This window comes from Musa acuminata, chromosome BXJ2-1 (assembly GCF_036884655.1).
Source record: "Musa acuminata AAA Group cultivar baxijiao chromosome BXJ2-1, Cavendish_Baxijiao_AAA, whole genome shotgun sequence".
Lineage (NCBI taxonomy): Eukaryota > Viridiplantae > Streptophyta > Magnoliopsida > Zingiberales > Musaceae > Musa > Musa acuminata.
The window spans coordinates 25,953,104-25,970,687 of record NC_088338.1 but is presented as its reverse complement, the minus strand read 5'-3'; the positions used below and the strand labels follow the sequence as shown (position 1 = coordinate 25,970,687).

The 17,584-nt window shown below is 55.7% G+C and overlaps 11 non-coding genes and 27 pseudogenes across 11 annotated transcripts; all 38 read right to left on the bottom strand.

Annotated features, from left to right (window-relative positions):
* Positions 1-330: 330 nt before the first annotated feature.
* Positions 331-449, bottom strand: LOC135601091 (5S ribosomal RNA). Its single transcript, XR_010483395.1, has one exon. It is a non-coding gene; the product is annotated as a 5S ribosomal RNA (ribosomal RNA).
* Positions 450-799: 350 nt separating this feature from the next.
* On the bottom strand, positions 800-918 carry LOC135601721 (5S ribosomal RNA; annotated as a pseudogene).
* A 350-nt stretch (positions 919-1,268) lies between these two features.
* LOC135601820 (5S ribosomal RNA) lies at positions 1,269-1,387 on the bottom strand (annotated as a pseudogene).
* Positions 1,388-1,737: 350 nt separating this feature from the next.
* LOC135603621 (5S ribosomal RNA) lies at positions 1,738-1,856 on the bottom strand (annotated as a pseudogene).
* A 250-nt stretch (positions 1,857-2,106) lies between these two features.
* On the bottom strand, positions 2,107-2,224 carry LOC135604177 (5S ribosomal RNA; annotated as a pseudogene).
* A 350-nt stretch (positions 2,225-2,574) lies between these two features.
* Positions 2,575-2,693, bottom strand: LOC135601636 (5S ribosomal RNA; annotated as a pseudogene).
* Positions 2,694-3,043: 350 nt separating this feature from the next.
* On the bottom strand, positions 3,044-3,162 carry LOC135603620 (5S ribosomal RNA; annotated as a pseudogene).
* A 250-nt stretch (positions 3,163-3,412) lies between these two features.
* LOC135603350 (5S ribosomal RNA) lies at positions 3,413-3,530 on the bottom strand (annotated as a pseudogene).
* A 350-nt stretch (positions 3,531-3,880) lies between these two features.
* LOC135601488 (5S ribosomal RNA) lies at positions 3,881-3,999 on the bottom strand. Its single transcript, XR_010483780.1, has one exon. It is a non-coding gene; the product is annotated as a 5S ribosomal RNA (ribosomal RNA).
* A 350-nt stretch (positions 4,000-4,349) lies between these two features.
* LOC135602172 (5S ribosomal RNA) lies at positions 4,350-4,468 on the bottom strand (annotated as a pseudogene).
* Positions 4,469-4,818: 350 nt separating this feature from the next.
* Positions 4,819-4,936, bottom strand: LOC135604193 (5S ribosomal RNA; annotated as a pseudogene).
* A 350-nt stretch (positions 4,937-5,286) lies between these two features.
* Positions 5,287-5,405, bottom strand: LOC135601487 (5S ribosomal RNA). The gene has a single exon (XR_010483779.1). It is a non-coding gene; the product is annotated as a 5S ribosomal RNA (ribosomal RNA).
* A 351-nt stretch (positions 5,406-5,756) lies between these two features.
* On the bottom strand, positions 5,757-5,875 carry LOC135602787 (5S ribosomal RNA; annotated as a pseudogene).
* Positions 5,876-6,225: 350 nt separating this feature from the next.
* LOC135602786 (5S ribosomal RNA) lies at positions 6,226-6,344 on the bottom strand (annotated as a pseudogene).
* A 350-nt stretch (positions 6,345-6,694) lies between these two features.
* LOC135601485 (5S ribosomal RNA) lies at positions 6,695-6,813 on the bottom strand. The gene has a single exon (XR_010483777.1). It is a non-coding gene; the product is annotated as a 5S ribosomal RNA (ribosomal RNA).
* Positions 6,814-7,163: 350 nt separating this feature from the next.
* Positions 7,164-7,282, bottom strand: LOC135602680 (5S ribosomal RNA; annotated as a pseudogene).
* Positions 7,283-7,632: 350 nt separating this feature from the next.
* On the bottom strand, positions 7,633-7,751 carry LOC135601720 (5S ribosomal RNA; annotated as a pseudogene).
* A 350-nt stretch (positions 7,752-8,101) lies between these two features.
* Positions 8,102-8,220, bottom strand: LOC135602842 (5S ribosomal RNA; annotated as a pseudogene).
* A 350-nt stretch (positions 8,221-8,570) lies between these two features.
* LOC135601800 (5S ribosomal RNA) lies at positions 8,571-8,689 on the bottom strand (annotated as a pseudogene).
* Positions 8,690-9,039: 350 nt separating this feature from the next.
* Positions 9,040-9,157, bottom strand: LOC135603349 (5S ribosomal RNA; annotated as a pseudogene).
* Positions 9,158-9,507: 350 nt separating this feature from the next.
* On the bottom strand, positions 9,508-9,626 carry LOC135602491 (5S ribosomal RNA; annotated as a pseudogene).
* Positions 9,627-9,976: 350 nt separating this feature from the next.
* Positions 9,977-10,095, bottom strand: LOC135603994 (5S ribosomal RNA; annotated as a pseudogene).
* A 350-nt stretch (positions 10,096-10,445) lies between these two features.
* LOC135602081 (5S ribosomal RNA) lies at positions 10,446-10,564 on the bottom strand (annotated as a pseudogene).
* Positions 10,565-10,914: 350 nt separating this feature from the next.
* Positions 10,915-11,032, bottom strand: LOC135603347 (5S ribosomal RNA; annotated as a pseudogene).
* Positions 11,033-11,382: 350 nt separating this feature from the next.
* LOC135602490 (5S ribosomal RNA) lies at positions 11,383-11,501 on the bottom strand (annotated as a pseudogene).
* Positions 11,502-11,851: 350 nt separating this feature from the next.
* LOC135601975 (5S ribosomal RNA) lies at positions 11,852-11,970 on the bottom strand (annotated as a pseudogene).
* A 350-nt stretch (positions 11,971-12,320) lies between these two features.
* Positions 12,321-12,438, bottom strand: LOC135604192 (5S ribosomal RNA; annotated as a pseudogene).
* Positions 12,439-12,788: 350 nt separating this feature from the next.
* On the bottom strand, positions 12,789-12,907 carry LOC135602425 (5S ribosomal RNA; annotated as a pseudogene).
* A 350-nt stretch (positions 12,908-13,257) lies between these two features.
* LOC135603316 (5S ribosomal RNA) lies at positions 13,258-13,376 on the bottom strand (annotated as a pseudogene).
* Positions 13,377-13,614: 238 nt separating this feature from the next.
* Positions 13,615-13,733, bottom strand: LOC135601484 (5S ribosomal RNA). The gene has a single exon (XR_010483776.1). It is a non-coding gene; the product is annotated as a 5S ribosomal RNA (ribosomal RNA).
* Positions 13,734-13,971: 238 nt separating this feature from the next.
* LOC135600788 (5S ribosomal RNA) lies at positions 13,972-14,090 on the bottom strand. Its single transcript, XR_010483102.1, has one exon. It is a non-coding gene; the product is annotated as a 5S ribosomal RNA (ribosomal RNA).
* Positions 14,091-14,440: 350 nt separating this feature from the next.
* LOC135600739 (5S ribosomal RNA) lies at positions 14,441-14,559 on the bottom strand. Its single transcript, XR_010483053.1, has one exon. It is a non-coding gene; the product is annotated as a 5S ribosomal RNA (ribosomal RNA).
* Positions 14,560-14,909: 350 nt separating this feature from the next.
* On the bottom strand, positions 14,910-15,028 carry LOC135600787 (5S ribosomal RNA). The gene has a single exon (XR_010483101.1). It is a non-coding gene; the product is annotated as a 5S ribosomal RNA (ribosomal RNA).
* Positions 15,029-15,378: 350 nt separating this feature from the next.
* Positions 15,379-15,497, bottom strand: LOC135603508 (5S ribosomal RNA; annotated as a pseudogene).
* Positions 15,498-15,847: 350 nt separating this feature from the next.
* On the bottom strand, positions 15,848-15,966 carry LOC135602590 (5S ribosomal RNA; annotated as a pseudogene).
* A 349-nt stretch (positions 15,967-16,315) lies between these two features.
* LOC135601005 (5S ribosomal RNA) lies at positions 16,316-16,434 on the bottom strand. The gene has a single exon (XR_010483311.1). It is a non-coding gene; the product is annotated as a 5S ribosomal RNA (ribosomal RNA).
* A 350-nt stretch (positions 16,435-16,784) lies between these two features.
* Positions 16,785-16,903, bottom strand: LOC135601267 (5S ribosomal RNA). Its single transcript, XR_010483566.1, has one exon. It is a non-coding gene; the product is annotated as a 5S ribosomal RNA (ribosomal RNA).
* Positions 16,904-17,141: 238 nt separating this feature from the next.
* LOC135601076 (5S ribosomal RNA) lies at positions 17,142-17,260 on the bottom strand. Its single transcript, XR_010483381.1, has one exon. It is a non-coding gene; the product is annotated as a 5S ribosomal RNA (ribosomal RNA).
* Between the last annotated feature and the right edge of the window lie 324 nt (positions 17,261-17,584).

Below are 17,584 nucleotides of genomic sequence, written 5' to 3'. Positions count from 1 at the left end.
CGCCTATGTGCACGTCGCGGTCGGCGTATCAACATCCGGAGCCTCTTGCCCGTCACGAAACCGTCGGCGCTTTCTCGAACGTTCAAAAAATCCCTATTGCAAGCTCTCTCCGAGCCCTAGCCCGACGACTGCGTATCGGTCACGGCAAGCGCGTGCCGAAACCATCGGCACTTTCTAGAACGATCTCGGAATCGCTATTGCGACCCCAATCCGGAAAGCTCTCTCCGAGCCCCTCGATACTGACTGCGTAGCGGTCACAGCAAATTTCCAGCCCCAAAACAATCGTCTCGGAGCTCTCCGGGAGATGTTTCGTATCCCGGGATGCAAAAAGGAGTGCAACACGAGGACTTCCCAGGGGGTCACCCATCCTAGTACTACTCTGGCCCAAGCACGCTTAAATTCGGTGTTTTGATGGGATCCGGTGATTTAGTGCTGGCATTATCGCACCCGTTTCGCGAGCTTCGTCCCTCGCCTATGTGCACGTCGCGGTCGGCGCATCAACATCCGGAGCCTCTTGCCCGTCACGAAACCGTCGGCGCTTTCTCGAACGTTCACGAAATCCCTATTGCAAGCTCTCTCCGAGCCCTAGCCCGACGACTGCGTATCGGTCACGGCAAGCGCGTGCCGAAACCATTGGCACTTTCTAGAACGATCTCGGAATCGCTATTGCGACCCCAACCCGGAAAGCTCTCTCGGAGCCCCTCGATAATGACTGCGTAGCGGTCACAGCAAATTTCCAGCCCCAAAACAATCGTCTCGAAGCTCTACGGGAGATGTTTCGTATCCCGGGATGCAAAAAGGAGTGCAACACGAGGACTTCCCAGGTGGTCACCCATCGTAGTACTACTCTGGCCCAAGCACGCTTAACTTCGGTGTTTTGATGGGATCCGGTGAGTTAGTGCTGCCATTATCGCACCCGTTTCGCGAGCTTCGTCCCTCGCCTATGTGCACGTCGCGGTCGACGCATCAACGTCCGGAGCCTCTTGCCCGTCACGATACCGTCGTCGCTTTCTCGAACGTTCACGAAATCCCTATTGCAAGCTCTCTCCGAGCCCTAGCCCGACGACTGCGTATCGGTCACGGCAAGCGCGTACCGAAACCATCGGCACTTTCTAGAACGATCTCGGAATCGCTATTGCGACCCCAACCCGGAAAGCTCTCTCGGAGCCCCTCGATACTGACAGCGTAGCGGTCACAGCAAATTTCCAGCCCCAAAATAATCGTCTCGGAGCTCTACGGGAGATGTTTCGTAACCCGGGATGCAAAAAGGAGTGCAACACGAGGACTTCCCAGGGGGTCACCCATCATAGTACTACACTGGCCCAAGCACGCTTAACTTCGGTGTTTTGATGGGATCCGGTGATTTAGTGCTGCCATTATCGCACCCGTTTCGCGAGCTTCGTCCCTCGCCTATGTGCACGTCGCGGTCGGCGTATCAACGTCCGGAGCCTCTTGCCCGTCGCGAAACCGTCGTCGCTTTCTCGAATGTTCACAAAATCCCTATTGCAAGCTCTCTCCGAGCCCTAGCCCGACGACTGCGTGTCGGTCACGACAAGCGCGTGCCGAAACCATCGGCACTTTCTAGAACTTTCTCGGAATCGCTATTGCGACCCCAATCCGGAAAGCTCTCTCGGAGCCCCTCAAAACTGACTGGGTAGCGGTCACAGCAAATTTCCAGCCCCAAAACAATCGTCTCGGAGCTCTACGGGAGATGTTTCATATCCCGGGATGCAAAAAGGAGTGCAACACGAGGACTTCCCAAGGGGTCACCCATCGTAGTACTACTCTGGCCCAAGCACGCTTAACTTCGGTGTTTTGATGGGATCCGGTCAGTAAGTGCTGCCATTATCGCACCCGTTTCGCGAGCTTCGTCCCTCGCCTATGTGCACGTCGCGGTCAGCGCATCAACGTCCGGAGCCTCTTGCCCATCGCGAAACCATCGGCACTTTTCTAGAACGATCTCGGAATCGCTATTGTGACCCCAATCCGGAAAGCTCTCTCGGAGCCCCTCGATACTGACTGCGTAGCGGTCACAGCAAATTTCCAGCCCCAAAACAATCGTCTCGGAGCTCTACGGGAGATGTTTCGTATCCCGGGATGCAAAAAGGAGTGCAACACGAGGACTTCCCAGGGGGCACCCATCGTAGTACTACTCTGGCCTAAGCACGCTTAACTTCGGTGTTTTGATGGGATCCGGTGATTTAGTGCTGCCATTATCGCACCCGTTTCGCGAGCTTCGTCCCTCGCCTATGTGCACGTCGCGGTCAGCGCATCCACGTCCGGAGCCTCTTGCCCGTCGCGAAACCGTCGTCGCTTTCTCGAACGTTCACGAAATCCCTATTGCAAGCTCTCTCCGAGCCCTAGCCCGACGACTGCGTATCGGTCACGGCAAGCGCATACCGAAACCATCGGCACTTTCTAGAACGATCTCGGAATCGCTATTGCGACCCCAATCCGGGAAGCTCTCTCAGAGCCCCTTGATACTGACGGCGTAGCGGTCACAGCAAATTTCCAGCCCCAAAACAATCGTCTCGGAGCTCTACGGGAGATGTTTCGTATCCCGGGATGCAAAAAGGAGTGCAACACGAGGGCTTCCCAGGGGGTCACCCATCGTAGTACTACTCTGGCCCAAGCACGCTTAACTTCGGTGTTTTGATGGGATCCGGTGATTTAGTGCTGCCATTATCGCACCCGTTTCGCGAGCTTCGTCCCTCGCCTATGTGCACGTCGCGGTCGGCGTATCAACGTCCGGAGCCTCTTGCCCGTCGCGAAACCGTCGTCGCTTTCTCGAATGTTCACGAAATCCCTATTGCAAGCTCTCTCCGAGCCCTAGCCCGACGACTGCGTATCGGTCACGGCAAGCGCGTGCCGAAACCATCGGCACTTTCTAGAACTTTCTCGGAATCGCTATTGCGACCCCAATCCGGAAAGCTCTCTCGGAGCCCCTCAAAACTGACTGGGTAGCGGTCACAGCAAATTTCCAGCCCCAAAACAATCGTCTCGGAGCTTTACGGGAGATGTTTCATATCCCGGGATGCAAAAAGGAGTGCAACACGAGGACTTCCCAAGGGGTCACCCATCGTAGTACTACTCTGGCCCAAGCACGCTTAACTTCGGTGTTTTGATGGGATCCGGTCAGTAAGTGCTGCCATTATCGCACCCGTTTCGCGAGCTTCGTCCCTCGCCTATGTGCACGTCGCCGTCAGCGCATCAACGTCCGGAGCCTCTTGCCCATCGCGAAACCATCGGCACTCTTCTAGAACGATCTCGGAATCGCTATTGTGACCCCAATCCGGAAAGCTCTCTCGGAGCCCCTCGATTCTGACTGCGTAGCGGTCACAGCAAATTTCCAGCCCCAAAACAATCGTCTCGGAGCTCTACGGGAGATGTTTCGTATCCCGGGATGCAAAAAGGAGTGCAACACGAGGACTTCCCAGGGGGCACCCATCGTAGTACTACTCTGGCCCAAGCACGCTTAACTTCGGTGTTTTGATGGGATCCGGTGATTTAGTGCTGCCATTATCGCACCCGTTTCGCGAGCTTCGTCCCTCGCCTATGTGCACGTCGCGGTCAGCGCATCCACGTCCGGAGCCTCTTGCCCGTCGCGAAACCGTCGTCGCTTTCTCGAACGTTCACGAAATCCCTATTGCAAGCTCTCTCCGAGCCCTAGCCCGACGACTGCGTATCGGTCACGGCAAGCGCGTACCGAAACCATCGGCACTTTCTAGAACGATCTCGGAATCGCTATTGCGACCCCAATCCGGAAAGCTCTCTCGGAGCCCCTCGATATTGACGGCGTAGCGGTCACAGCAAATTTCCAGCCCCAAAACAATCGTCTCCGACCTATACGGGAGATGTTTCGTATCCCGGGATGCAAAAAGGAGTGCAACACGAGGACTTCCCAGGGGGTCACCCATCGTAGTACTACTCTGGCCCAAGCACGCTTAACTTCGGTGTTTTGATGGGATCCGGTGATTTAGTGCTGCCATTATCGCACCCATTTCGCGAGCTTCGTCCCTCGCCTATGTGCACGTCGCGGTCGGCGTATCAACGTCCGGAGCCTCTTGCCCGTCGCGAAACCGTCGTCGCTTTCTCGAACGTTCACGAAATCCCTATTGCAAGCTCTCTCCGAGCCCTAGCCCGACGACTGCGTATCGGTCACGGCAAGCGCATGCCGAAACCATCGGCACTTTCTAGAACGATCTCGGAATCGCTATTGCGACCCCAATCCGGAAAGCTCTCTCGGAGCCCCTCGATACTGACTGCGTAGCGGTCACAGCAAATTTCCAGCCCCAAAACAATCGTCTCGGAGCTCTACGGGAGATGTTTCGTATCCCGGGATGCAAAAAGGAATGCAACACGTGGACTTCCCAGGGGGTCACCCATCGTAGTACTACTCTGGCCCAAGCACGCTTAACTTCGGTGTTTTGATGGGATCCGGTGAGTTAGTGCTGCCATTATCGCACCCGTTTCGCGAGCTTCGTCCCTCGCCTATGTGCACGTCGCGGTCAGCGCATCAACGTCCGGAGCCTCTTGCCCGTCACAAAACCATCGTCGCTTTCTCGAACGTTCACGAAATCCCTATTGCAAGCTCTCTCCGAGCCCTAGCCCGACGACTGCGTATCGGTCACGGCAAGCGCGTGCCGAAACCATTGGCACTTTCTAGAACGATCTCGGAATCGCTATTGCGACCCCAATCCGGAAAGCTCTCTCGGAGCCCCTCGATACTGACTGCGTAGCGGTCACAGCAAATTTCCAGCCCCAAAACAATCGTCTCGGAGCTCTACGGGAGATGTTTCGTATCCCGGGATGCAAAAAGGAGTGCAACACGAGGACTTCCCAGGGGGCACCCATCGTAGTACTACTCTGGCCCAAGCACGCTTAACTTCGGTGTTTTGATGGGATCCGCTGATTTAGTGCTGCCATTATCGCACCCGTTTCGCGAGCTTCGTCCCTCGCCTATGTGCACATCGCGGTAAGCGCATCAACGTCCGGAGCCTCTTGCCCGTCGCGAAACCGTCGTCGCTTTCTCGAACGTTCACGAAATCTCTATTGCAAGCTCTCTCCGAGCCCTAGCCCGACGACTGCGTATCGGTCACGGCAAGCGCGTACCGAAACCATCGGCACTTTCTAGAACGATCTCGGAATCGCTATTGCGACCCCAATACGGAAAGCTCTCTTGGAGCCCCTCGATACTGACGGCGTAGCGGTCACAGCAAATTTCCAGCCCCAAAACAATCGTCTCGGAGCTCTACGGGAGATGTTTCGTATCCCGGGATGCAAAAAGGAGTGCAACACGAGGACTTCCCAGGGGGTCACCCATCGTAGTACTACTCTGGCCCAAGCACGCTTAACTTCGGTGTTTTGATGGGATCCGGTGATTTAGTGCTGCCATTATCGCACCCGTTTCGCGAGCTTCGTCCCTCGCCTATGTGCACGTCGCGGTCGGCATATCAACGTCCGGAGCCTCTTGCCCGTCGCGAAACCGTTGTCGCTTTCTCGAACGTTCACGAAATCCCTATTGCAAGCTCTCTCCGAGCCCTAGCCCGATGACTGCGTATCGGTCACGGCAAGCGCGTGCCGAAACCATCGGCACTTTTCTAGAACGATCTCGGAATCGCTATTGCGACCCCAATCCGGAAAGCTCTCTCGGAGCCCCTCGATACTGACGGCGTAGCGGTCACAGCAAATTTCCAGCCCCAAAACAATCGTCTCGAAGCTCTACGGGAGATGTTTCGTATCCCGGGATGCAAAAAGGAGTGCAACACGAGGACTTCCCAGGTGGTCACCCATCGTAGTACTACTCTGGCCCAAGCACGCTTAACTTCGGTGTTTTGATGGGATCCGGTGATTTAGGGCAGCCATTATCGCACCCGTTTCGCGAGCTTCGTCCCTCGCCTATGAGCACGTCGCGGTCAGCGCATCCACGTCCGGAGCCTCTTGCCCATCGCGAAACCATCGTCCCTTTCTCGAACGTTCACGAAATCCCTATTGCAAGCTCTCTCCGAGCCCTAGCCCGATGACTGCGTATCGGTCACGGCAAGCGCGTGCCGAAACCATCGGCACTTTCTAGAACCATCTCGGAATCGCTATTGCGACCCCAACCCGGAAAGCTCTCTCGGAGCCCCTCGATAATGACTGCGTAGCGGTCACAGCAAATTTCCAGCCCCAAAACAATCGTCTCGAAGCTCTACGGGAGATGTTTCGTATCCAGGGATGCAAAAAGGAGTGCAACACGAGGACTTCCCAGGTGGTCACCCATCGTAGTACTACTCTGGCCCAAGCACGCTTAACTTCGGTGTTTTGATGGGATCCGGTGATTTAGGGCAGCCATTATCGCACCCGTTTCGCGAGCTTCGTCCCTCGCCTATGAGCACGTCGCGGTCAGCGCATCCACGTCCGGAGCCTCTTGCCCATCGCGAAACCATCGTCCCTTTCTCGAACGTTCACGAAATCCCTATTGCAAGCTCTCTCCGAGCCCTAGCCCGACGACTGCGTATCAGTCACGGCAAGCGCGTACCGAAACTATCGGCACTTTCTAGAACGATCTCGGAATCGCTATTGCGACCCCAATCCGGAAAGCTCTCTCGGAGCCCCTCGATACTGACGGCGTAGCGGTCACAGCAAATTTCCAGCCCCAAAACAATCGTCTCGGAGCTCTACGGGAGATGTTTCGTATCCCGGGATGCAAAAAGGAGTGCAACACGAGGACTTCCCAGGGGGTCACCCATCGTAGTACTACTCTGGCCCAAGCACGCTTAACTTCGGTGTTTTGATGGGATCCGGTGATTTAGTGCTGCCATTATCGCACCCATTTCGCGAGCTTCGTCCCTCGCCTATGTGCACGTCGCGGTCGGCGTATCAACGTCCGGAGCCTCTTGCCCGTCGCGAAACCGTCGTCGCTTTCTCGAAAGTTCACGAAATCCCTATTGCAAGCTCTCTCTGAGCCCTAGCCCGACGACTGCGTATCGGTCACGGCAAGCGCGTGCCGAAACCATCGGCACTTTCTAGAACGATCTCGGAATCGCTATTGCGACCCCAATCCGGAAAGCTCTCTCGGAGCCCCTCGATACTGACAGCGTAGCGGTCACAGCAAATTTCCAGCCCCAAAATAATCGTCTCGGAGCTCTACGGGAGATGTTTCGTAACCCGGGATGCAAAAAGGAGTGCAACACGAGGACTTCCCAGGGGGTCACCCATCGTAGTACTACTCTGGCCCAAGCACGCTTAACTTCGGTGTTTTGATGGGATCCGCTGATTTAGTGCTGCCATTATCGCACCCGTTTCGCGAGCTTCGTCCCTCGCCTATGAGCACGTCGCGGTCAGCGCATCCACGTCCGGAGCCTCTTGCCCATCGCGAAACCATCGTCCCTTTCTCGAACGTTCACGAAATCCCTATTGCAAGCTCTCTCCGAGCCCTAGCCCGATGACTGCGTATCGGTCACGGCAAGCGCGTGCCGAAACCATCGGCACTTTCTAGAACGATCTCGGAATCGCTATTGCGACCCCAACCCGGAAAGCTCTCTCGGAGCCCCTCGATAATGACTGCGTAGCGGTCACAGCAAATTTCCAGCCCCAAAACAATCGTCTCGAAGCTCTACGGGAGATGTTTCGTATCCCGGGATGCAAAAAGGAGTGCAACACGAGGACTTCCCAGGTGGTCACCCATCGTAGTACTACTCTGGCCCAAGCACGCTTAACTTCGGTGTTTTGATGGGATCCGGTGAGTTAGTGCTGCCATTATCGCACCCGTTTCGCGAGCTTCGTCCCTCGCCTATGTGCACGTCGCGGTCGACGCATCAACGTCCGGAGCCTCTTGCCCGTCACGATACCGTCGTCGCTTTCTCGAACGTTCACGAAATCCCTATTGCAAGCTCTCTCCGAGCCCTAGCCCGACGACTGCGTATCGGTCACGGCAAGCGCGTACCGAAACCATCGGCACTTTCTAGAACGATCTCGGAATCGCTATTGCGACCCCAACCCGGAAAGCTCTCTCGGAGCCCCTCGATACTGACAGCGTAGCGGTCACAGCAAATTTCCAGCCCCAAAATAATCGTCTCGGAGCTCTACGGGAGATGTTTCGTAACCCGGGATGCAAAAAGGAGTGCAACACGAGGACTTCCCAGGGGGTCACCCATCATAGTACTACACTGGCCCAAGCACGCTTAACTTCGGTGTTTTGATGGGATCCGGTGATTTAGTGCTGCCATTTTTGCACCCATTTCGCGAGCTTCGTCCCTCGCCTATGTGCACGTCGCGGTCGGCGTATCAACGTCCGGAGCCTCTTGCCCGTCGCGAAACCGTCGTCGCTTTCTCGAACGTTCACGAAATCCCTATTGCAAGCTCTCTCCGAGCCCTAGCCCGACGACTGCGTATCGGTCACGGCAAGCGCGTGCCGAAACCATCGGCACTTTCTAGAACGATCTCGGAATCGCTATTGCGACCCCAATCCGGAAAGCTCTCTCGGAGCCCCTCGATACTGACTGCGTAGCGGTCACAGCAAATTTCCAGCCCCAAAACAATCGTCTCGGAGCTCTACGGGAGATGTTTCGTATCCCGGGATGCAAAAAGGAGTGCAACACGAGGACTTCCCAGGGGGTCACCCATCGTAGTACTACTCTGGCCCAAGCACGCTTAACTTCGGTGTTTTGATGGGATCCGGTGAGTTAGTGCTGCCATTATCGCACCCGTTTCGCGAGCTTCGTCCGTCGCCTATGTGCACGTCGCGGTCAGCGCATCAACGTCCGGAGCCTCTTGCCCGTTGCGAAACCGTTGTCGCTTTCTCGAACGTTCACGAAATCCCTATTGCAAGCTCTCTCCGATCCCTAGCCCGACGACTGCGTCTCGGTCACGGCAAGCGCGTGCCGACAGCATCGGCACTTTCTAGAACGATCTCGGAATCGCTATTGTGACCCCAATCCGGAAAGCTCTCTCGGAGCCCCTCGATACTGACTGCGTAGCGGTCATAGCAAATTTCCAGCCCCAAAACAATCGTCTCGGAGCTCTACGGGAGATGTTTCGTATCCCGGGATGCAAAAAGGAGTGCAACACGAGGACTTCCCAGGGGGCACCCATCGTAGTACTACTCTGGCCCAAGCACGCTTAACTTCGGTGTTTTGATGGGATCCGGTGATTTAGTGCTGCCATTATCGCACCCGTTTCGCGAGCTTCGTCCCTCGCCTATGTGCACGTCGCGGTCAGCGCATCCACGTCCGGAGCCTCTTGCCCGTCGCGAAACCATCGTCCCTTTCTCGAACGTTCACGAAATCCCTATTGCAAGCTCTCTCCGAGCCCTAGCCCGATGACTGCGTATCGGTCACGGCAAGCGCGTACCGAAACCATCGGCACTTTCTAGAACGATCTCGGAATCGCTATTGCGACCCCAATCCGGAAAGCTCTCTCGGAGCCCCTCGATACTGACGGCGTAGCGGTCACAGCAAATTTCCAGCCCCAAAACAATCGTCTCGGAGCTCTACGGGAGATGTTTCGTATCCCGGGATGCAAAAAGGAGTGCAACACGAGGACTTCCCAGGGGGTCACCCATCGTAGTACTACTCTGGCCCAAGCACGCTTAACTTCGGTGTTTTGATGGGATCCGGTGATTTAGTGCTGCCATTTTTGCACCCATTTCGCGAGCTTCGTCCCTCGCCTATGTGCACGTCGCGATCGGCGTATCAACGTCCGGAGCCTCTTGCCCGTCGCGAAACCGTCGTCGCTTTCTCGAACGTTCACGAAATCCCTATTGCAAGCTCTCTCCGAGCCCTAGCCCGACGACTGCGTATCGGTCACGGCAAGCGCGTGCCGAAACCATCGGCACTTTCTAGAACGATCTCGGAATCGCTATTGAGACCCCAATCCGGAAAGCTCTCTCGGAGCCCCTCGATACTGACTGCGTAGCGGTCACAGCAAATTTCCAGCCCCAAAACAATCGTCTCGGAGCTCTACGGGAGATGTTTCGTATCCCGGGATGCAAAAAGGAGTGCAACAAGAGGACTTCCCAGGGGGTCACCCATCGTAGTACTACTCTGGCCCAAGCACGCTTAACTTCGGTGTTTTGATGGGATCCGCTGATTTAGTGCTGCCATTATCGCACCCGTTTCTTGAGCTTCGTCCCTCGCCTATGTGCACATCGCGGTCAGCGCATCAACGTCCGGAGCCTCTTGCCCGTCGCGAAACCGTCGTCGCTTTCTCGAACGTTCACGAAATCCCTATTGCAAGCTCTCTCCGAGCCCTAGCCCGACGACTGCGTATCGGTCACGGCAAGCGCGTACCGAAACCATCGGCACTTTCTAGAACGATCTCGGAATCGCTATTACGACCCCAATCCGGAAAGCTCTCTTGGAGCCCCTCGATACTGACGGCGTAGCGGTCACAGCAAATTTCCAGCCCCAAAACAATCGTCTCGGAGCTCTACGGGAGATGTTTCGTATCCCGGGATGCAAAAAGGAGTGCAACACGAGGACTTCCCAGGGGGTCACCCATCGTAGTACTACTCTGGCCCAAGCACGCTTAACTTCGGTGTTTTGATGGGATCCGGTGAGTAAGTGCTGCCATTATCGCACCCGTTTCGCGAGCTTCGTCCGTCGCCTATGTGCACGTCGCGGTCAGCGCATCAACATCCGGAGCCTCTTGCCCGTTGCGAAACCGTTGTCGCTTTCTCGAACGTTCACGAAATCCCTATTGCAAGCTCTCTCCGATCCCTAGCCCGACGACTGCGTCTCGGTCACGGCAAGCGCGTGCCGACACCATCGGCACTTTCTAGAACGATCTCGGAATCGCTATTGTGACCCCAATCCGGAAAGCTCTCTCGGAGCCCCTCGATACTGACTGCGTAGCGGTCATAGCAAATTTCCAGCCCCAAAACAATCGTCTCGGAGCTCTACGGGAGATGTTTCGTATCCCGGGATGCAAAAAGGAGTGCAACACGAGGACTTCCCAGGGGGCACCCATCGTAGTACTACTCTGGCCCAAGCACGCTTAACTTCGGTGTTTTGATGGGATCCGGTGATTTAGTGCTGCCATTATCGCACCCGTTTCGCGAGCTTCGTCCCTCGCCTATGTGCACGTCGCGGTCAGCGCATCCACGTCCGGAGCCTCTTGCCCGTCGCGAAACCATTGTCCCTTTCTCGAACGTTCACGAAATCCCTATTGCAAGCTCTCTCCGAGCCCTAGCCCGATGACTGCGTATCGGTCACGGCAAGCGCGTACCGAAACCATCGGCACTTTCTAGAACGATCTCGGAATCGCTATTGCGACCCCAATCCGGAAAGCTCTCTCGGAGCCCCTCGATACTGACGGCGTAGCGGTCACAGCAAATTTCCAGCCCCAAAACAATCGTCTCGGAGCTCTACGGGAGATGTTTCGTATCCCAGGATGCAAAAAGGAGTGCAACACGAGGACTTCCCAGGGGGTCACCCATCGTAGTACTACTCTGGCCCAAGCACGCTTAACTTCGGTGTTTTGATGGGATCCGGTGATTTAGTGCTGCCATTTTTGCACCCATTTCGCGAGCTTCGTCCCTCGCCTATGTGCACGTCGCGGTCGGCGTATCAACGTCCGGAGCCTCTTGCCCGTCGCGAAACCGTCGTCGCTTTCTCGAACGTTCACGAAATCCCTATTGCAAGCTCTCTCCGAGCCCTAGCCCGACGACTGCGTATCGGTCACGGCAAGCGCGTGCCGAAACCATCGGCACTTTCTAGAACGATCTCGGAATCGCTATTGCGACCCCAATCCGGAAAGCTCTCTCGGAGCCCCTCGATACTGACTGCGTAGCGGTCACAGCAAATTTCCAGCCCCAAAACAATCGTCTCGGAGCTCTACGGGAGATGTTTCGTATCCCGGGATGCAAAAAGGAGTGCAACACGAGGACTTCCCAGGGGGTCACCCATCGTAGTACTACTCAGGCCCAAGCACGCTTAACTTCGGTGTTTTGATGGGATCCGGTGAGTTAGTGCTGCCATTATCGCACCCGTTTCGCGAGCTTCGTCCCTCGCCTATGTGCACGTCGCGGTCAGCGCATCAACGTCCGGAGCCTCTTGCCCGTCGAAAAACCATCGTCGCTTTCTCGAACGTTCACGAAATCCCTATTGCAAGCTCTCTCCAAGCCCTAGCCCGACGACTGCGTATCGGTCACAGCAAGCGCGTGCCGAAACCATTGGCACTTTCTAGAACGATCTCGGAATCGCTATTGCGACCCCAATCCGGAAAGCTCTCTCGGAGCCCCTCGATACTGACTGAGTAGCGGTCACAGCAAATTTCCAGCCCCAAAACAATCGTCTCGGAGCTCTACGGGAGATGTTTCGTATCCCGGGATGCAAAAAGGAGTGCAACACGAGGACTTCCCAGGGGGCACCCATCGTAGTACTACTCTGGCCCAAGCACGCTTAACTTCGGTGTTTTGATGGGATCCGCTGATTTAGTGCTGCCATTATCGCACCCGTTTCTTGTGCTTCGTCCCTCGCCTATGTGCACATCGCGGTCAGCGCATCAACCTCCGGAGCCTCTTGCCCGTCGTGAAACCGTCGTCGCTTTCTCGAACGTTCACGAAATCCCTATTGCAAGCTCTCTCCGAGCCCTAGCCCGACGATTGCGTATCGGTCACGGCAAGCGCGTACCGAAACCATCGGCACTTTCTAGAACGATCTCGGAATCGCTATTGCGACCCCAATCCGGAAAGCTCTCTCCGAGCCCCTCGATACTGACTGCGTAGCGGTCACAGCAAATTTCCAGCCCCAAAACAATCGTCTCGGAGCTCTACGGGAGATGTTTCGTCTCCCGGGATGCAAAAAGGAGTGCAACACGAGGACTTCCCAGGGGGTCACCCATCGTAGTACTACTCTGGCCCACGCACGCTTAACTTCGGTGTTTTGATGGGATCCGGTGATTTAGTGCAGCCATTATCGCACCCGTTTCGCGAGCTTCGTCCCTCGCCTATGTGCACGTCGCGGTCAGCGCATCAACGTCCGGAGCCTCTTGCCCGTCGCGAAACCGTCGTCACTTTCTCGAACTTTCACGAAATCCCTATTGCAAGCTCTCTCCGAGCCCTAGCCCGACGACTGCGTATCGGTCACGGCAAGCGCGTGCCGAAACCATCGGCACTTTCTAGAACGATCTCGGAATCGCTATTGCGAACCCAATCCGGAAAGCTCTCTTTGAGCCCCTCGATACTGACTGCGTAGCGGTCACGGCAAATTTCCAGCCCCAAAACAATCGTCTCGGAGCGCTACGGGAGATGTTTCGTATCCCTGGATGCAAAAAGGATTGCAACACGAGGACTTCCCAGGGGGTCACCCATCGTAGTACTACTTTGGCCCAAGCACGCTTAACTTCGGTGTTTTGATGGGATCCGGTGATTTAGTGCTGCCATTATCGCACCCGTTTCGCCAGCTTCGTCCCTCGCCTATGTGCACGTCGCGATCCGCGGTCACGGCAAGCGCGTGCCGAAACCATTGGCACTTTCTAGAACGATCTCGGAATCGCTATTGCGACCCTAATCCGGAAAGCTCTCTCCGAGCCCCTCGATATTGACGGCGTAGTGGTCACAGCAAATTTCCAGCCCCAAAACAATCGTCTCGGAGCTCTACGGGAGATGTTTCGTATCCCGGGATGCAAAAAGGAGTGCAACACGAGGACTTCCCAGGGGGTCACCCATCGTAGTACTACTCTGGCCCAAGCACGCTTAACTTCGGTGTTTTGATGGGATCCGGTGATTTAGTGCTGCCATTATCGCACCCGTTTCGCGAGCTTCGTCCCTCGCCTATGTGCACGTCGCGGTCCGCGGTCACGGCAAGCGCGTGCCGAAACCATTGGCACTTTCTAGAACGATCTCGAAATCGCTATTGCGACCCCAATCCAGAAAGCTCTCTCCGAGCCCCTTGATACTGACTGCGTAGCGGTCACAGGAAATTTCCAGCCCCAAAACAATCGTCTCCGAGCTCTACGGGAGATGTTTCGTATCCCTGGATGCAAAAAGGAGTGCAACACGAGGACTTCCCAGGGGGTCACCCATCGTAGTACTACTCTGGCCCAAGCACGCTTAACTTCGGTGTTTTGATGGGATCCGGTGATTTAGTGCTGGCATTATCGCATCCGTTTCGCGAGCTTCGTCCCTCGCCTATGTGCACGTCGCGGTCGGCGCATCAACGTCCGTAGCCTCTTGCCCGTCACGAAACCGTCGTCGCTTTCTCGAACTTTCATGAAATCCCTATTGCAAGCTCTCTCCGAGCCCTAGCCCGACGATTGCGTATATATCACGGCAAGAACGTGCCGAAACCATCGACACTTTCTAGAACGATCTCGGAATCGCTATTGCGACCCCAATCCGGAAAGCTCTCTCCGAGCCCCTCGATACTGACTGCGTAGCGGTCACAGCAAATTTCCAGCCCCAAATCAATCGTCTCGGAGCTCTACGGGATATGTTTCATATCCCGGGATGCAAAAAGGATTGCAACACGAGGACTTCCCAGGGGGTCACCCATCATAGTACTACTCTGGCCCAAGCACGCTTAACTTCGGTGTTTTGATGGGATCCGGTGATTTAGTGCTGGCATTATCGCACCCGTTTCGTGAGCTTCGTCCCTCGCCTATGTGCACGTCGCGGTCGGCGCATCAACGTCCGGAGCCTCTTGCCCATCACGAAACCGTCGTCGCTTTCTCGAACGTTCACGAAATCCCTATTGCAAGCTCTCTCCGAGCCCTAGCCCGACGACTGCGTATCAGTCACGGCAAGCGCGTGCCGAAACCATCGGCACTTTCTAGAACGATCTAGGAATCGCTATTGCGACCCCAATCCGGAAAGCTCTCTTTTAGCCCCTCGATACTGACTGCGTAGCGGTCACGGCAAATTTCCAGCCCCAAAACAATCGTCTCGGAGCGCTACAGGAGATGTTTCGTATCCCTGGATGCAAAAAGGAGTGCAACACGAGGACTTCCCAGGGGGTCACCCATCGTAGTACTACTCTGGCCCAAGCACGCTTAACTTCGGTGTTTTGATGGGATCCGGTGATTTAGTGCTGGCATTATCGCATCCGTTTCGCGAGCTTCGTCCCTCGCCTATGTGCACGTCGCGGTCGGCGCATCAACGTCCGTAGCCTCTTGCCCGTCACGAAACCGTCGTCGCTTTCTCGAACTTTCATGAAATCCCTATTGCAAGCTCTCTCCGAGCCCTAGCCCGACGATTGCGAATCTATCACGGCAAGAACGTGCCGAAACCATCGACACTTTCTAGAACGATCTCGGAATCGCTATTGCGACCCCAATCCGGAAAGCTCTCTCCGAGCCCCTCGATACTGACTGCGTAGCGGTCACAGCAAATTTCCAGCCCCAAAACAATCGTCTCGGAGCTCTACGGGATATGTTTCGTATCCCGGGATGCAAAAAGGAGTGCAACACGAGAACTTCCCAGGGGGTCACCCATCGTAGTACTACTCTGGCCGAAGCACGCTTAACTTCGGTGTTTTGATGGGATCCAGTGATTTAGTGCTGCCATTATCGCACCCGTTTCGCGAGCTTCGTCCCTCGCCTATGTGCACGTCACGTTCGGCGCATCAACGTCCGGAGCCTCTTGCCCATCACGAAACCGTCGTCGCTTTATCGAACGTTCACGAAATCCCTATTGCAAGCTCTATCCGAGCCCTAGTCCGACGACTGCGTATCGGTCATGGCAAGCGCGTGCCCAAACCATCGGCACTTTCTAGAACGATCTAGGAATCGCTATTGTGACCCCAATCCGGAAAGCTCTCTTTGAGCCCCTCGATACTGACTGCGTAGCGGTCACGGCAAATTTCCAGCCCCAAAACAATCGTCTCGGAGCGCTACGGGAGATGTTTCAAATCCCTGGATGCAAAAAGGAGTGCAACACGAGGACTTCCCAGGGGGTCACCCATCGTAGTACTACTCTGGCCCAAGCACGCTTAACTTCGTTGTTTTGATGGGATCTGGTGATTTAGTGCTGGCATTATCGCACCCGTTTCGCGAGCTTCGTCCCTCGCCTATGTGCACGTCGTGGTCGGCGCATCAACGTCCGGAGCCTCTTGCCCGTCACGAAACCGTCGTCGCTTTCTCGAACGTTCACGAAATCCCTATTGCAAGCTCTCTCCGAGCCCTAGCCCGACGATTGCGTATCTATCACGGCAAGAACGTGCCGAACCCATCGACACTTTCTTGAACGATCTCGGAATCGCTATTGCGACCCAATCCGGAAAGCTCTCTCCGAGCCCCTCGATACTGATTGCGGAGCGGCCGCAGCAAATTTCCAGCCCCAAAACAATCGTCTCGGAGCGCTACGGGAGATGTATCGTATCTCGGGATGCAAAAAGGAGTGCAACACGAGGACTTCCCAAGGGGTCACCCATCGTAGTACTACTCTGGCCCAAGCACGCTTAACTTCGGTGTTTTGAAGGGATCCGGTGATTTAGTGCTGGCATTATCGCACCCGTTTCGCGAGCTTCGTCCCTCGCCTATGTGCACGTCGCGGTCGGTGCATCAACGTCCGGAGCCTCATGCCCGTCACGAAACCGTCGTCGCTTTCTCGAACGTTCACGAAATCCCAATTGCAAGCTCTCTCCGAGCCCTAGCCTGACAATTGCGTATCTATCACGGCAAGAACTTGCCGAAACCATCGATACTTTCTAGAACGATCTCGGAATCGCTATTGCGACCCCAATCCGGAAAGCTCTCTCCGAGCCCCTCGATACTGACTGCGTAGCGGTCACAGCAAATTTCCAGCCCCAAAACAATCGTCTCGGAGCTCTACGGGAGATGTTTCATATCCCGGGATGCAAAAAGGAGTGCAACACGAGAACTTCCCAGGGGGTCACCCATCGTAGTACTACTCTGGCCCAAGCACGCTTAACTTCGGTGTTTTGATGGGATCCGGTGATTTAGTGCTGCCATTATCGCACCCGTTTCGCGAGCTTCGTCCTTCGCCTATGTGCACGTCGCGGTCCGCGGTCACGGCAAGCGCGTGCCGAAACCATTGGCACTTTCTAGAACGATCTTGGAATCGCTATTGCGACCCCAATCCGGAAAGCTCTCTCCGAGCCCCTCGATACTGACTGCGTAGCGGTCACAGCAAATTTCCAGCCCCAAAACAATCGTCTCGGAGCTCTACGGGAGATGTTTCGTATCCCGGGATGCAAAAAGGAGTGCAACACGAGGACTTCCCAGGGGGTCACCCATCCTAGTACTACTCTGGCCAAAGCACGCTTAACTTCAGAGTTTTGATGGGATCCGGAGTTTTAGTGCTGGCATTATCGCACCTGTTTCGTGTGCTTCGTCCCTCGCCTATGTGCACGTCGCGGTCGGCGTATCAATGTCCGGAGCCTCTTGCCCGTCACGAAACCGTCGGCGCTTTCTCGAACGTTCTCGAAATCCCTATTGCAAGCTCTCTCCGAGCCCTAGCCCGACGACTGCGTATCGGTCACGGCAAGCGCGTGACGAAACCATCGGCACTTTCTAGAACGATCTAGGAATCGCTATTGCGACCCCAATCCGGAAAGCTCTCTTTGAGCCCCTCGATACTGACTGCGTAGCGGTCACAGCAAATTTCCAGCCCCAAAACAATCGTCTCGGTGCTCTACGGGAG